Here is a 17812-nt window from a genome sequence, read left to right on the forward strand (position 1 = left end):
CAGGAGAAACAGTGTTGAGGATAAACGTCTACATGTTGGATGGAGAACATGTTTGGCTCCTGAGCAAGATGTTTGTTTCCCTTGATTTATGACCCTTTGGGGATGATGGATATAAGGTTCAAAATAGTTTAGACTTCATAGGCTTAAAAGTTGGGAATTAGTGGAGGTATCTGAAAAAAAAACATAAAAATGAGTGTCAAATTCTCATGGTCAGTGATTTCATTTTAGTATTTTAGTTCATAATGCTTCTTTGCTATGTGCACTTAATACCACATGCTATTATATATGTCTGTATAATTGATAATGAGACATCAGACTTTTTTAAATGGTAGTGAGAACATATAAATGTATTGAAAAATTGCTCTCTCAGCCTTCTGCCAACTTCAGTCTCATCAAAACTGTTGTCATTTTCTTTCTACAAATGACACTACATACAGTTTCCATGGAAACTAAAGATTCAGCCACAAGTATTCTCAAAACAGGCAAATATGAATGTTTATTTTTTATTTTATTGAACAAACATTGAATGTCACCTTATTAGAAAGCCTTAGAACAGTGGTTCTCAACCTTCCTAATGCCGCGACCCTTTAATACAGTTCCTCATGTTGTGGTGACCCCCAACCATAAAATTATTTTCGTTGCTACTTCATAACTGTAATTTTGCTACTGTTATGAATAGTAATGTAAATATCTGATATTTACATTGTTGTAAATACATGGGTGTATTTTCATTGTTACGAATTGAACATAATTAAAGCATAGTGATTAATCACAAAAACAATATAGTAATGCTCGCTGGAGAAGCTTACTCTTCCTTGCTCAAAAATGTTGGGAGGGAGGGAAGGAAGGAAGGAAGATTGAAGGGGAAAGGAAGGAGATGGAGAAGGAAGGAGATTGAAGGGGAAAGGAAGGAAGAAAGATTGAAGGGGAAAGGAAGGAGATGGACTTCCTTCCTTCCTTCCTTCCTTCCTTCCTGAGAGAGATTGAAGGGAAAGGGATGGAGATGGAAGGAAGGAAGGAAGATTGAAGGGGAAAGGAAGGAGATGGAGAAGGAAGGAGATTGAAGGGGAAAGGAAGGAAGGAAGGAAGGAGAGAGATTGAAGGGGAAGGGATGGAGATGGAAGGAAGGAAGAAGGGGAAAGGAAGGAGATGGAGAAGGAAGGAGATTGAGAGGGAAAGGAAGGAAGCAAGGAGAGATTGAAGGGGAAGGGAAGGAGATGGATGGAAGGAAGGAAGGAAGGAAGGAAGGAAGGATTGATCTTTGGAGAGTCATGTTTTTCCAGATGGTGATGAACTGCAACTCCCAGCATTCCCCACTCTTCCACAGTGCTTTTTAGGGCTGCTGGGGATGGTAGTCCAGTAAGGTCTGGAGACACACACAGATGCCCTCTGACGGTGAGGGAGGCGGACCGGGCATTGCGGGGGAGGCTCCGGCGCAGAGGGCGGCCGGTGGCAGAGCGTGGCTGGGCAACCAGGAGGCGTGGGGATTGGCTCGGCGCCGCAGCTCAGCTCAGCCAGCAGCAGTAGCAGCAGCACATTGCCCGAGCAGGGCGGGAAGAGAGGAGGTGGTGGTGGCAAGTCATGAAAGCAGCGTCCACATTTTCAGGGTGCAAACGCCTTGGATGGTTTGGCTCCCCCACCCCTTTATTTACTGATCTGCCACAAGCTCGTGCAAACAAGCCCCGAGGAGTTCTGAACGAGCAGTCATTTAAAAAAAAAAAAACTTTCAGCAACGAGGCAGAAAGAGGAACTCGCTCACGACTCTTTTTTTCTCCTTTCTCGGCGACTGGGAAGGCAGCAGCCAGAGACGCCACTTCACAAAGGGAGGCAGAGAAAGGGGCGAGGGGAAAAACCTCACTCAACTTTCACCCTTATCACACCCGGTTCCCTTCTGGTTGACACCCACCCACCCGCCCCCTTCACCGCTACAGATCAATGCTACCCCTCGGGAGTATTTCGCCAGGCTTTTTTTTTTTACCTTGGCCCTGCGCTTCTCCCAGACGGAAGCCAGGCAATAGGACCTGAAAGATGCCGAGCTACCTTGCCAGCACCCACCGCTGCCCTGCTAGCCTCACCTTGGCCACCGCCCATTCGGTGCAGCGGCAGGCAGGCCCAGGCGCTCCTGGGCGGCCATGGCAAGTGGCAGTGACGGCGCAGGCTGACCACCGGCTGGGCCACCAGCTGGCCCAGCCCAAGGGAGGTAAGCCACCCGCTGGGCCCCACGCGCGCCAGCTACTCTTCCAGCGCCTGCTGCTGCCCCGCTAGCCTCACCTTGGCCACTTCCCTCTTTTACTTACATTTAGTAGTTGCTCAGCAGGGAGGGGTGGAAACTTCCAGAAAGCTCACCTTAGCTGCAGACAACTTGCAGCAACATTTGCCGACTGGGACTTTTGGCGGGCTCAGCAGGGCAGAGACAGCCTGGACAATTCGTATTGGCTTTTGAAAGCCAATAGAATTAGACTCTATTCAAGAGAGTCTATTCTATTGGCATTCAAAAGCCAATCTATTGGCTTTCGAACACCAATAGAATAGACTCTCTTGAATAGAGTCTATTCTATTGGCTTTCAAAAGCCAATAGAATAAGAGGGAGTAGCACAGCTCATGAAAAAGGGGGGGGGAATGCCGGACTGCATTTCATAAGGATTCTATGAGGAAAAACTCCAGGACTTTGGCGACCTCTGTGAAATGGTCGTTCGACCCCAAAAGGGGTCGCGACCCACAGGTTGAGAACCACTGCCTTAGAATATAGGCAAGCTTTTTAAAAAGAGAACTGGATAAGGATTCTTCCCCCTTCCACATCCTAGACCTAGGCACTAATTAGTGAAATGATATAATACAACAGATTTAACACATCAAAGGTTTATATGTACATGAAATACCCTTCGTTGAGGAAGCTAATATTAATCTTATAACACCGTCCTACCAAAAGGGACAGTTGGGCAACACTCCCACCAAGGTGCATCGGGGGATGAACCAGGGTATTTTCCCCTAACATTCCAACAGGCTGCACTTGAACTTGGATTGGACTGGATAGTATTGCTGGGCCCTTCCATGCTGGGCAGGGGTTAATGAGCTGTGGCTTGGACTTCTGGGACACTCATATTCCCTCACGCAGAGGCAAGGTATAATTCTGGTGCCAACCTTCAGGAACCCCATGCTTCCCTCTGGGTGAATTCAGTATCCTGGAAGCGGGACAGCTTCTCACAGACAATGACCCCATTGGTCAGCTTTCTGGGAATGACTAAATTCCTCAGCAGCACTCGATCGCCAGGTTGCATGTTATGAAATTTTATTTTCAGATCATAATTCTTACTTTTTTGGCTTCTGCTCCCTGAAGCAGCTTGAGCCTTCTCATATGTGGTCTTCAGGTTCTTCCTCAGTTGGTCTATGTAGCCCTGGTGGGAGATAAGTGATGTCTGGTCAAAGGAGACACCAAATGCTAAATCCAGAAGCAATCAGGGTCCCTCCCAAATATCAACTGGTATGGTGAGTATCCAGTACCATCATTTGCAACAAAGATGATCAAAGGCCTGGAGACTAAAACTTACGAAGAACAGCTATGGGACTTGGGTTTGGCTAGTCTAAAGAAAAGAAGAAATGGGGGAGACATGATAGCAGTTTTCCAGTATCTGAGGGGCTGCCACAAGGCAGAGGGGGCCAGGTTGTTCACCAAAGCACCAGAGGGAAGGACAAGGAACAATGGTTGGAAACTGACCAAAGAGAGAAGCAACCTAGAACTAAGGAGAAACTTCCTAACAATGAGGACAATCAACCAGTAAACAGCTTACCCCCAGAAATTGTGGGCACTCCATCACTGGAGATTTTCAAGAAGAGACTAGGTATTCACCTGTCTGAGACAGTATAGGTTCTCTTGCTTGAGCAGGGGGCTGGACTAGAAGACCTCCAAGGTCCCTTCCAGCTCTATTCTATTCTATTCTATTCATGTGCGGAAATGTATGAAGTCCAATGTTGCTTCTTTTTCACAGTCAATGTCCCTAACATACAGTATGAAGAAAGGTGCCGGTCCCCTTGAGGATAATAGGGAGTGGCTTGTAATTTCTGAACACCCAGCAGATTGAGCAATTTTTTGATACACTAGCTCTCGAAATCTCAGCCTTGATCAGATTGTATTCGCTGGGGCAACCTGTAATTTATTCACCAGGGCCCTGGCTACAGTAGCAGCCTACTGACCTTTAGTTGGAAAAGCCTGGGCATAGTAGGTGAAACAATTGATTACTACTAGAACGTTTCCATGTCCACTTGTATCAGGTTCCAAACTCAGTCAATATACACTAGTTCCATAGGCTCTTGATTTTGTGGGTGTCCCATTGGAGCAGCCCTGGGAGAGGGCATAGTGCCTTTTGTTGGATACAATGCAGACAGGATGGACAATAACCCTCAACTTCAGCCCTCATGCAAGGCCAGTAGAACCAACCTCTTACCCGCTTAAAAGTTCTACTGCTCCCAAATGCCCATGGTCATCATGTACAGTGACCAATGGATTCTTCCTGTTGTTTTGGGGAGAAACAATTGTCTGTCACCTGGCTGCCTGCTCACACAGCTCTGTTCTACCTCTCTTACTGCCACTTGTTTACTGGCCTGTTCACTGGCTCCACTGCACCTGTCTCTCCACCTCTTGCCTAGCCGCCCACTTGCATGGTTCCAGTGCGCCTCTCTTACTGCCGTTCATCTGCTGGCCTGCTCATCTGGCTCCACTGCACCTCACTCGCCATCACTTGCCTGGCCATTTGCTTGCACAGCTCCACTACCCCTCTCCTTTTGCCGCTTATCTGCTGGCTATTTCAAAACAGTGCCGACATATCTCATATAAAATGTTCCAGACAACATGCTGCCTGATGTGAAGGACAAGATGATTTGTTCTCTTCCATTTAGTATGCAACTGGTAAGTAAATGGTTAGTGGCATTGGTTCAATACGAGCTATAGGACAGAATTCCATTCCATACTTGAGGTCTTGGACAGGAGTTCACTGTAGGCTATGTTCTACCAGAAAGCATACTAGGGAGAAATAGCAGAAATAGATCCACCAGCATCTATTCTGAAGGCAGTTCTCTCACTGTGAGACAGGGCCAGGACTATCCTTGCCATCTCAAAAACACACACACATGTGCACGCACATACACACACACATGTGCACAGTCTATTTCTTCAGTTACCAATGAACTCCATCCTGATTTCTATCAAAACATGAAATACGTACTTCATTGCTTTTTGCCATGACATTTAAATCAGTCTATCTTTCTTCATAAAGTTAAGATTTCAGAAAAGTTGCACAACTAACAAACATGGCTCTTAAAAATAAATAAAACAATGAACACAAAGTTATTACCTTTAACCCACGCAGTCAAACTCTCCTTTGTGCTAGTTTTATGAACTGCCTAGTAGTTTATCTTTCATAGCAGATACAGTACAAGGTCACAATTTCAGAAGACTGTTGTGAGGAAAAACTCTTTCTCACACACAAATAATTGCTCTATCAGATATCTATTTTTCTATCTATCTATCTATCATCTATTTTTATTTATATTATTAAATTTATTATAGCTGCCCACTCCAAAAGATGCGGGATGACTATTTAAAATTATTTTAAAATATGTACATGATATAAAATAAAGGGAAAAGGGGAGATACTGTTTTATCTCAAAAAATACCCAGTTATCAACAGTATTAAAGAATGTGGATTGATCTATTAAGTCTAGTGGAATATTCTCATTCTCCTGTTTCAGTTGTCATAAGGTCTCCCCAGTTGGTTTTCATAGTTGCAAAGTTCACATCTGCTTTAACACACAACTACTTGGCATCGCATTTTCTTTGTCCCTTTCATGAATAACTAGAATTATCCAGCCAAAATGTGCTAAATCCAGACTAATAGCAATCCATGGAAGAGGAAAGTTTTATGGTAGATGGATCCATCTTGTTCAAAGTCTTGCTGGCTCACTGAAGCCAGGTTAATGGATGATCATCTTTCTTCTTTTCTCTTTTGCCTCTGGAACATTTTCTCTCCCACTGAAAGATGTGTGGAGATATGGTTCATTACACATAATACATTGACTATCTAGTAAAGATTTCCCTCCTTTGATCCTTTTAAATGCAAATGACAAGATTTGGGGCTAAATAGGATTCACTTCTAGGGTGATTAACCATTTCCTAATTGCAGTTAAATCTATTATGGATTCTAGTTTATGCTTTTCATTAAGGAAATACATCAGTCTTCTTGTGATTGAAGTGATTGCTTTAACTTCCATTATTTAAAAATATAGGAATTGGCCAGGAAAATTGAATTAGAATATTGTTAAATGCTCATAACTTATAAAAAATTTATGAGGGAAACGGTTGCGTTTCGATTTGACAAATAAACAAATAAAATGCACTTTTCCTTCTCTTTCATCCCTAGTCAAAAGCAAATTAGCTCCGGGTCTGAAAAAAAGTTTGGAGAAGTGAAATGGCTGCTCCATCACGGCAAAGTATAAAGTGCAAAAAAGAAAATTCCTGCCTTTGACCTTGTCCTTCAAACAAGCAGTGAGGCTTGTGGACAGGCTCTCAAAATTCTATAAATATATTTAAAAAATAAACTAGCATTCTGTAGTGGCTATGTGTCTTAAAGGCTAACATATAGCAATGCAAATAATTTACTAAAGTCATCGTACATTGGGTTTGATTCATAGTGATTTAATGGACTTGTCTACTTAGTTACAATGTTGTACAAAAGTGTTATGTTCCTCTTTTGGGATGTTAGCCCTAGTGTTTTGATAATCTCCCATTCAAATATTTAGTAGACCTGATACTTCTTAGGTTCTAAGTCTAAACCAAGTCATTCAGATTGCTACTACCTATTGAAACATAGAAATTACCAACATATTTTAAGGAATCTGAAAATTAAAAGCATTGTTTTAGCCTGATACTTATTAATATTTCATGATATGTGAGGCCTATAGGAAGCACAGTGTAATGACAAATAATGGGAAATATTGATTTCAAGAATTATTTAGCTATTTCTTGAAAAAAGAGAATTGCATCTGTCAGTCCTTTTAATTTTATTTCATTCAATCTGAGTTGGTGTACAGTCCTCTTAGAGAAACAAGGCAGAGACAACAGTTGCAAAAATGTGCTTTTACTCTGGAAAACAGAGAATGCATGAAGAAGCTCAGATAAATCCATAGAAATATGTTAAGCAAAGTGCATTTATTCTATCTGTACAGGAAGTCCTTAAGTTACGACCACAATTGAACCAAAATTTCTGTTGCTAGGTGAGATAGTTGTTAAGTGAGATTTACCCCATTTTACAATCTTTCTTGCCACAGTTCTTAAGTGAATCACTGCAGTTGTAAGTAACAACTCAGTAAACATGGTTGTTAAGTGATGGATTCCCCAATGACTTTGCTTATCAGGTCACAAAATGATCACATGACTTGCAACACTGCAACCATCATAAATGGTTGCAAGTCCAGGACTATCTGTAATCAAAGCTTAGCCAACTTTGAGGCTCAAATTCTGAGTCTAATCTCAAAAGGTTAAGCAGGATGGCTCTGGTTAAAAATTGGATGGGAGGTTACCATGTAATTCCAGGGCTATGCTGGAAGGCTATGCTGGAAGACTGAAAAAAAATGTTGAAAAAAAGTCATTAGCAAACCATTTCCATCTAGGTGTTAAGAAAACTGCAAGGATATATCGATGAGATGCCTAGTAGTCAAACTCAATTTATCTTCTAAGAATGCCAGTTGTTACCCTTGTCAGTGGAAGCTTTATTACTAACTTCAGAATTGAACATAGGCTTGTACAATATATCCAAGATGGTCCTATAATTACCCAGAATGAGGCAGATACCTCAGCTGGCAAGTGAGGAATTATATAGTTAAAATAATTGTTCTTCAAACATGTATTTGATACTTCCTCATTTTATCATGTTAAAATTTATAATAACAATTTTCGAAGACTCTATTGGATGCCAGAGACTCAGGACCATTTGATGATGTACTTCTGTATATGCCCTCAGGTGGCTGGAAGACAATGTTGCCATCATGAAAATGAGATGCAATTGTCAGTCTAGTCAGCTGTGAAATTGGGAAAGGTGGCAGAATATCACTTGGTCCTGTTATAAGTATGTCCTGAGATCTTTGCAGACAAAAAACAAGGTTATGCAATTATGGTCAAATGGGATGGTTTAAACTACTTCAAATTTTGAGGTATTACAACAGGGGTGTCAAACTGCTGGCCCACGGGCCAGACACATCACAAGGAAACCGCGCCCACCCCATTGCCGGCAATGGGGAAAAAGTTCTGGTATGTCACATGACATCACGAGTTTGACATGTCTGTATTACAAGTTTTTCAGTAGATATTCTAACATTGCTGTGCATAAAGTGCTAATAAATGCAGATGGCATTTGATCTATGATCTTTTTACAATATGGAAGTAATGGCTTGTGACTTTGGATGTTAATAACAATCCTTGCAAATTCTTAAGGGCACTCTGTTAATCCTCCATCACTAGTGTTAAAAAAGAGATCAGGGTGATCCCTGATCTCCCTTCCTTCCACCGCGCCCTCAAGACATGGCTATTCCAACAAGCGGGACTGGCCTAGGGCAATTTTTAAGAGGGGTTTTTAGAGGGGTTTTTGATCATATTTTAATTAGACAATTTAAATATTTCATTTTAATTAATTTTAATTCTGTGATTGTTATTGGTGTTTTTAATTGATTGTCAGCCGCCCTGAGTCGGCAAGGAGAAGGGCGGGATATAAATTCGAATAATAAATAAATAAATAAATAAACCTTACTAACCTTGTCTGAAATTTAAAGCCTGAAAGATTCTGAATTATCTTATACAGCTGTGTAGAATTGTAGATTTTTTTTCCCTTAGGAAAGCACAAAAGAAGCTTCTTTCGTTCCTGAACTCTGCAGGAGGAGAAGAATATAGAAGGAAGGAAGGAAGGAAGGAAGGAAGGAAGGAAGGAAGGAAGGAAGGAAGGAAGGAAGGAAGGAAGTCCTCACTTTATTGTCTTCTACGCCACAGACTAGACATTATTTTCTTTGAAAAAAACCACCCACTTGTTCAGCTTCTACATCTATTTTTCAATTTAAAATTAATCTTGGCAGCTATGCAATAAACTACCAATTTTAGGCATTCTTCCAAAGTTAAGAAAGAGTTACTCCTTGAGAAATTAATGTTCGAGGGTACATTAACTTCCCTTTCATTTCTGCAGGCTGGGAGATAAACAAAACAAATGATCCTCAACCCTTTGTAAACTCAGAACATGTCCAGGCAGTTTTACTTTGAGGAATCAGTTTCCATAAATCTAATTCTTACAGTACAACAGGAGTCAGCAACACTTACTGTAGGCTCTAGTAATTGCTGCAAAATAGCTGCCATAACACCTATTTACATTATAATTAAAATATACTAAATAATTTACAAACAACAATTAATTAAAAAAATTAAGAAATTACCCCATACCAGATCTCTAAATATTTACCTTGGTACAGTGGTTAAGGCATCAGGCTAGAAACTGGAAGACCATGAGTTCTAGTCCCACCTTGGGCAGAAAGCCAGGTGGGAGACCTTGGCCAGACACTCTCTCAGCTCTGGTAATCCATTTCTGCAAAGTCTTGCGAAGAAAACTGCAGGAATTTGTCTCCATGTGGTCTGAGAATCAAACACAATTAAATTGAAGAAGGAAGGACAGAAAGATGGGGTTCTACATCTATAGGGACCCTTCCTGTTTAACATTGCTTATGATCCCATACCTACATTAGGTAATTGCAGTGATTCACTTAACAACTATGGCAAGAAAAGTCGTAAAATGTGGCAAAACTCACTTAACTAATGTCTCAGCAACATAAATTTTGTGGACGTAAGTTGAGGACTATTTATACAATAAAGCCTAAAAACAACTCTAGATTAAATTAGAATGTCTGAAATAAATCTTGGCAAAAATATCCACAAGAATAACACTACTGTCATGTGGGCTTGGAATACAAAAAAACCCTATTCCTTAACTGAGAATTCCACAAAGAAATATTCAGATCTATAGCCCCTTTCAAAGCAGAATACTACAGCTTGTACTAGCACAATTACTATAGTAATACATGAATTTACCAGCTTCAGAATAGACACAGTTCAGTGCAGGTAAGTAAGCTGCAGATAAATGCCATGAAATTCTGTAAAAGCACCTGATAAAAACAAAACCTTTGAACAATAATCTATGAAATTGTGTGTGGAGAAGCTAACTTGGCATAGTACCATGAATGTTTAATGCTTGGCACACTCTAAATAGAAAGCTAGCTAAGTTTCAGCTAACAGGAATGCAAGGTTGGTCACTAGGGCAAAATGTGTCAGACTGTAGTCTGCATCTATTTGCTGAGATTTAGCCTCTAGTGGAATTTATTTCAGCCTTTGTACCAGGGAAATATAACTTTCAATGAACTGGGCTTTTTAAAATTAGATGTTAGGAAGGTAAAATCAAATGCATAGGAGGATGCAAAATAAAAGGCAAATGCAATTTTGGCAACTTTAATAATACAACAGAATCATAGAATTGTGGAGTTGGAAGAGGCCACAAACATATTTACCTAAGGACAGAACCAGTCTAGAAATAAGGAAAAAATTACTGACAGTTACAACAATTAATCAATGGAAGAGCTTGCCTTCAGAAATTGTGGGTGCTCCATCATTGGAGGTTTTTAAGAAGAGATTGGACAACCATGGTTGGAAAGGTATAGGGTTTCCTCCTTGAACGGGATTGAACTAAAAGGACTCCAAGGTCCCTTTCAACTTTATAAAACCCTAGTAAGATCACACCTGGAATACTGCAGCCAATTTTGGTCACCATATCTCAAAAAAGATGTTGAGAGTTTGGAAAAAAATCAGAGAAGAGCAACTAAGATGATCAAAGGCCTGGAAACTAAAACATACGAAGAATGGCTACGGGACTTGGGTTTGGCTAGTCTAAAGAAAACAAGAAATAGGGGAGACATGATAACAGTGTTCCAGTATCTGAGAGACTGTCACAAGGCAGAGGGGGCCAGGTTGTTCACCAAAGCACCAGAGGGCAGGACGAGAAACAATGGTTGGAAACTGACCAAAGAGAGAAGCAACCTGGAATTAAGGAGAAACTTCTTGACATTGAGGACAATCAACCAGTGGAACAGCATACCCCCAGAAATCGTGGGTGCTCCATCACTGGAGATTTTTAAGAAGAGACTAGACATTCACCTGTCTGAGATGGTATAGGTCAGGGGTAGGCAACCTCGACTCTTTTATGACTCATGGACTTCAACTCCCAGAATTCCTGAGTCAGCTCTGCTGACTCAGGAATTCTGGGAGTTGAAGTCCATGAGTCATAAAAGAGCCGAGGTTGCCTACCCCTGGTATAGGTTCTCCTGCTTGAGCAGGGGGCTGGACTAGAAGACCTCCAAGGTTCTATTCTATTCTATTCTATTCTATTCTATTCTATTCTATTCTATTCTATTCTATTCTATTCTTCCATCCCTCAGCAATAGGCAGGAAAATCAGTTAAATCACCCATGAGAGATGGCTGTTCGGTCTCTTTTTAAAAAATTCCAGGGGTGAGAAAGACATAACTTTTGCAAGCAATTGTTCCACTCCTTTACAAATCTTACCAACATGAAGTTTATATTTCAACAAAACTTAGATAACTGCAATTTACACCTAATTTTTTATTCTAATTTATATTGTGGTGAAAAATAGTTCTTAGCCATCTTCCCCAGATTGTAGTACCCCATTAGGCACCTGAAAGACGAATCAGCTTTCTCTGAAGTCAGATCTAACTTTGACCTTCCAAAAACAGAAGGAAGAGCACTAGATCACTGGCACTGATAAAGTTATTAGCAATCAAGAGGAAGATTCCTTTATAATTTTGGTAATTGTAAAAGCCTCTTGAAGATAGTGTTATAGGGAAGCTGTTAGCTGTTTTAAAGTTCCCACTGTAGCTTTTAAACTGCTATTTCAGCTTACACTACACATTGAAGATTCTAGTTATGCATGTAATAACTATTGCATCTCTCTACAATGCCGGTCATTTCTCTCAGCTCAACCCACCTTACAGGGGTGTTGTTGTGGGAAAAATAGGAGGAGGGAAGAGTATTATGTATATTTGTATACATTTGTATATTTGCATTCTGTATATTTGCTGTCTTGAGTTATTTATAAAGTATTATATTTATATATAATATTTATGTATATTTATAATACATAAAAGAATTATGTGTATTTGCTGCCTTGAGTTATTTATAAAGTAATAAAGGTTTCAAAAAATCCAATAATAAATAATTTATGTCAGTTGTTATGATGTGGTACACTTGTAAGTATAGCATATAGGTATGAGAATAGGCAACTGTGGCCTCTCAGCAACCATACCTATAAGAAAAGCATGCTTTCAATATTACCCTTTACTTTCGTGTATTTATCTGCATAAAACACTGGTTTTTCACAGTAGAAAATTTAGCAGTGAAGGTAACTATTGCTCATAGCTATTGGTATAATAATAATGTTGCATAGCAGCATGAAAAGGGGATAAAAACATACCATACTCTACATTATTATAAAACATTCTTCCCAGTTATAATTTATTGTATCCTGACTTTTCTTTCATCATTCTGAAATGCTATAGGGCTTCTTTCTTTTGAGCAGAGAAATCATAGCTGAATATCACAGCTTATTTATATGCAATTCAAAGAAGACAATAAAAAAAGCTAAGAATGGAAAAAAAGACAGTCCCGCAATCAATACCCAGTTAAATAGAGACCAACACCAGACAATCAAGCAAAAAACTATCAAGGAACTACCAGACCCTCATCAACATCGCAGGACAAGTACTGTGTGTAGAAGGGACGAAACCCCACATCACTAACATTGAAGATGTTACCTAATCAGATAATAAAAAACCTAAAAGCAAACAAACAAACTCGGAGAGCATCAAGGACTCCACAGTTCAATCCCTAATTACATAACTTTTTTAAAAAATCTAATTTACCAAAAGGAATACTGGGAGGTAAACACAAAGCTAAAAATAAAAAAGTAATAAGAAGTACTGTATTAAAAAAGAAACTTGGCCAATCAATATGGAAAGAAAAATGGACAATTTTACGTTTTCTTGGCTTTTCAGTCTTACAATAAACCTCAATCTTCATTTTACATTTATATAATCTGAAAAAAATTTCTGTTATTAAAGAAAACTTCTGTGAAGAAATGTTGTAAGATCCCCACTCACTCTTTGACAGTAGCTCACCAAATATTGGTTTGATTTTTCATTTTTGAAAAGTGTTCATTATGCAGAGTTTTATTGCTGTGTGGCCAAACATTTTCTCATGCTGCTTCCAGCCCATCAAACTACTTTTTCTTAAATAAATACTACTTTTAATTAAGCTTTTATATTTAGAATTCTGAATATGTAATGAGCTCATAAATTAAAAATAAAATAGGCAAATCAGGAGTTGCTTTTACAGATGATCTGTTTGAATGGAGAAAAAAGGAAGCTGGAATATAAGATGATGGTTTATTTTATGTAGTGAGGTCCTCACAAGACAATTTTGTCTAAATTAATTCAAGCCACAAACTAACCATAAGGCTATTCACACAATTTATTAGGCTAATAATAAATGCAGTTTGCTAATTTGTAGTATTTTGTGAATACAACATGTGAGTAAAATATAAGGGTGTTCACACAACATGAAAAAAAAAATGAGGAATAGATAATTTACTCCCTTTTAACCCAAGATAAATTGTTTAAAAGTTTGCAAGAAATAAGTACCATTATGTAGAATTATGCTTACAGTATTCCTAGTATAAGAATGATAAAACTCATGGTTTGAATTCAGATTGCCATGTTTGGAGGTGAAGTTTGTTCTCCTTCAACTGTGGCTTTGCAGATTACTCACAAGTGATGGGAAGGCAGAAGCTGTTTCATTTCACCACAAGGAGGCCTAAGGAATAACTGCACTTTGAACCAGATCCTGTCCCTTATCCTTACCATAGTATGCTTAAGGTTTAACTGAAAAAAAAAATCTACTGGCTAGAAAATTGCAATGTATGTTGAAATATAATTACAATTAGATTGTTACATTCGAATTTTTTTTTTAAAAAAAAACTAGACATACTGTATGTTGCAATTTATATATTTTATCAAATTTAACAGTTTAATGTATTTCCATTATTTATTAATAGGACTTTGCAATAGATGATCCGGATAAGCACAAGTAATATAAAGACAACAGTTTAAAAAATCCAATAAAATCTAATTCAGAAACACTATGTTAATATCTGGGAATTATATGGATACATTGCAGATGTAATATACTGGAAATATTGTAGGCAATATGCGCATTCAGAAACACTACGTGACAACACTGGGGCTTATATGTATATACTGTATCACATATGTATATTGGATGTATCATATGTGCAATATTAACGTTCAAAAATACTACGTGCCCATAGCGATGGAAATATGTTTCTATAGTTCGGGATTGCAACCAGAGGGAGCCTCCATCTTACGTTTGCAGAGGGGGTTTCCTTAGGTGACAGATGACAATCCGCTGCGAGATAAAGCCAGCGAGAAACTGGAGAAGCCCAACATATTAGCACTTCCAGGACCGGAGCCTTTACACAGTCTCTCGCTGTTTTCAATTCACTTCCAAGCATCTCCGGTCAAAGCAACTGCTTCGCAGTTAGGCTTGCTAGCGAGGGCGCGCAGATCTCCGCAGCAGCCTTCAGACTGAATGCACGTGCGTGGGACTGATTGCTGGGGGCGGGGTGATTCGTAGCCAGAAGCTACTAAGAGGCCACGCCGCTCAGCAATAGCCGCCGCGTTCGTTGGTTCTCGCTCGCTTCGGCAAGGCGCGTTGGTACCAGCAGCAGCAGCAACAGCAGCAGCACAGCACAGCAGCAGCAGCGGCGTGGTTTCTGTGCCTTCCCTCCTCTCCTGTGGAGCAAACCTTTGCAGCGCGTTAGGAGGTTAAACACCTGTCAGGCGTTCTTGGCTCAAGTGGAGGTGAGTAGCCCAGACTCTTCGGAGGTTTGTTAGGGCGCCCTCCCGGTCCGTCCCTCGCGGCTGACCGGGCGGCAGGAACCGGGACTAGAGTCCAGTGCGGGAACTACCTCTCTGTAGTGGCGTTACGGATTCGAGTTGGACTAGCAGCCGTGTAAGTGGCAGCGGTTTTAACTGTGATACGGGGGGGGGGGGAGGATAAATTAAACGGAACGGCGGCTGGAGCTGCTGCAACGCCGCTTGGATAAAAAATAGCAAAAGCGGTTGATTTGCAACGCTCAACTCCGGGGTAGGGCGGCATGCGATGAACGGCCACGCTATGGTAATTTTTTTTACGCCCAAAGTGAGCGTAGGGGTCACTTTGCGTAAATCGCTTTTGTTTCACCACTCTGCCCCCCCCACCACCCCCAAAAGTAGAGGGGCTGCGCGGTGGCTCTAGTGTCGTGCCAGCGTGCTCTTTTCTCTTGCGCGGTTCCCTGCGTTGCTTATCCAGAGGTGCTGCTGCTCCGTCTCTCGTTGCAAGGTGCTACCCCGTTCGGCGTTTTTCGCCACGGGAGTTCAGCCTTTTACCTCACTTTCATCACGCGGAAGAGATGGGGAGAGCGGGAGAGGCGAAGAAGAGAAAATGTGCATTTTTTTTCATTGCCACATGGTTTCTAGCGAGCTCCTAATTCTTCCCCGCTCCCGCCCCCCCCCCGCAAGACTTCCTCCTTAGCTGATTTGTTTCTTGCGCAAGCGACGCCGAAACGCCCCGGTGATTTTCGCTGCCTTGAGATCGAGCGGTTCTCTCCGCCTTCTCTCACTGACAGCCCTTCACCCAGTGGGTCTCCCTTCTTCCTTCTACCTGCCGTCCCTCCTTTTAATAACGGGATCGGGAATAGAAGAAAGGCCGCGTTGGGAGCAGGGAAGATGCCGTGTTCTCAGCAGGGGGATTAGGGGCACGAGCAGCCACTTCCAAACCTTGCTGGCGGAGCGAAGGGCCGAGACGTCAGTTCTGGACGCAATATGGGCGCTAGTTCTTTCTCAGCTCTGGCAGCTCTGAAAGGCTTCCCCGCTTCCGAGGGAGCGCCAGGCCAGAGAGGGTACATGTGCGCTTTCTCTTGGGGGGATCCGCAGATGTTGACGAAGTTGTAACCGCGGAGAAGGCGAAAACAGCACTAATGAGAGATTTTGCTCTTTATTATTGGTCATGTGCTGCTGCTCTTCTGCATTTCTTCAGGGCTGCTCACTAAAGCTGGAAGCAAACAACCATTTCCTCCTCTTGCCCATCCACCATGCAAAGGCTGCCAACTGGCTCCCTGTTACCAGGGATGGTTCTCAATGTTTGTGAAATACAGTTGACCTCCTTAATATTGAGACCCAAATTGGGAAATTGAGACTACCTGGCTCTCATTCTTAAAATTCTTCATGCCATTTCTATGCACCTTTCACTGTTCTTTGTCATGCTGACTAGACTACGAGGGGAACAGGCAAGTCTTTTCATACCAAATTGTTTTTCTTTACTGATTCTGGGTTTCATTGTATATGATTCTCACTGTCATCCCCAGCTTTCTTGAAACCAATGTTTAATTTGTGCATTTGCTGATGCATTGGTTGGCATTCTAAAAACTGGTATTACTGCCTTAGTGTTGGTATTTGAAAGGATCCTGCCACTGATGGCTGCATTTCACCATTTCTGTAAGAGGAAAATGAAGATATCAGATTATATGTCATCACTTGGTGAAACTCTAGTACAGAAATATTTATTAGCAACTGAATACATTATATGTGGTGCTCTCTGAATTTGGCTGTTTTCTTACAGATATTTCATTATCAAGCTAGGTAACATCATTATTTTTATATAATAGTGGCTTGCCCTGCCAATATGGGTGGGAGTGCTCTTAGTGGTTTATTGTTTAGGCTGTTATTTACTATTAGCTTGTTTGTCTGAACTGGTAGTTTCTTAATTTAATTAGAAGAGAGGTGGAAGGGACCTTCGAGGTTGTCTAGTCCATCCCCCTGCTCAAGCAGGAGACCCTATATCAATTTCAGGCAAGCAGTTGTCCAATCTTTTCTTAACCTCCAGTGATGAAGCACTTACAACTTCTAAAGGCAGCTGTGGGTGCTTCATCACTGAAGGTTTTTAAGAAAAGTTTTACTTATTTACCATCAATAAGTAAATTATAATTAAAATTATAATTAAAATAAGTAAATTTTATAATTTTCTTATTAAAATAAAATAATTGTTTATTATTTTAATAAGTAATAAATATTTGCTTATTGTTGGTCTAGTGTTGATTGTTGGTCTAATGTTAAGCTTGGTATTAATCTCTAATCATATGTGTATTGATTGCTACTGAGAAGGGGTTTTGATTTTTTTTGTTTCATACCTATGTCCTCTTGATGGCCAGGAATTCTCTGGTGTTTTTGGATTTGACTTGATCTTGAATGTCCACAGTTTCCTAATTGAAACCATAGTTGAATCTAGATCAAGCCAAGTTTTGAAATTAAGATTTTCATTTTTTCTGACAGATATTTGGTGTTCATGGACGTGCTCTGCTAATCTTCTGTTTGTCTTTCACAGTGTCTGTTAGAATCCTTACATTATATGTGGTATGTTTTTTCTTCTGAGGCTGCTGGGTCTTTTAGTTTACTTAAGACAGAGGTCTTCAAACTTGGCCCTTTTATGACTTGTGGACTTCAACTCCCAGAATTCCTCAGCCAGGCACACTGGCTGAAGAATTCTGGGAGTTGAAGTCCACAAGTCATAAAAGGGCCAAGTTTGAAGACCCCTGACTTAAGATGTTCTG

Source organism: Protobothrops mucrosquamatus, unplaced genomic scaffold (genome assembly GCF_001527695.2).
Source record: "Protobothrops mucrosquamatus isolate PMUCROS unplaced genomic scaffold, P.Mucros_1.0 scaffold45, whole genome shotgun sequence".
NCBI lineage: Eukaryota > Metazoa > Chordata > Lepidosauria > Squamata > Viperidae > Protobothrops > Protobothrops mucrosquamatus.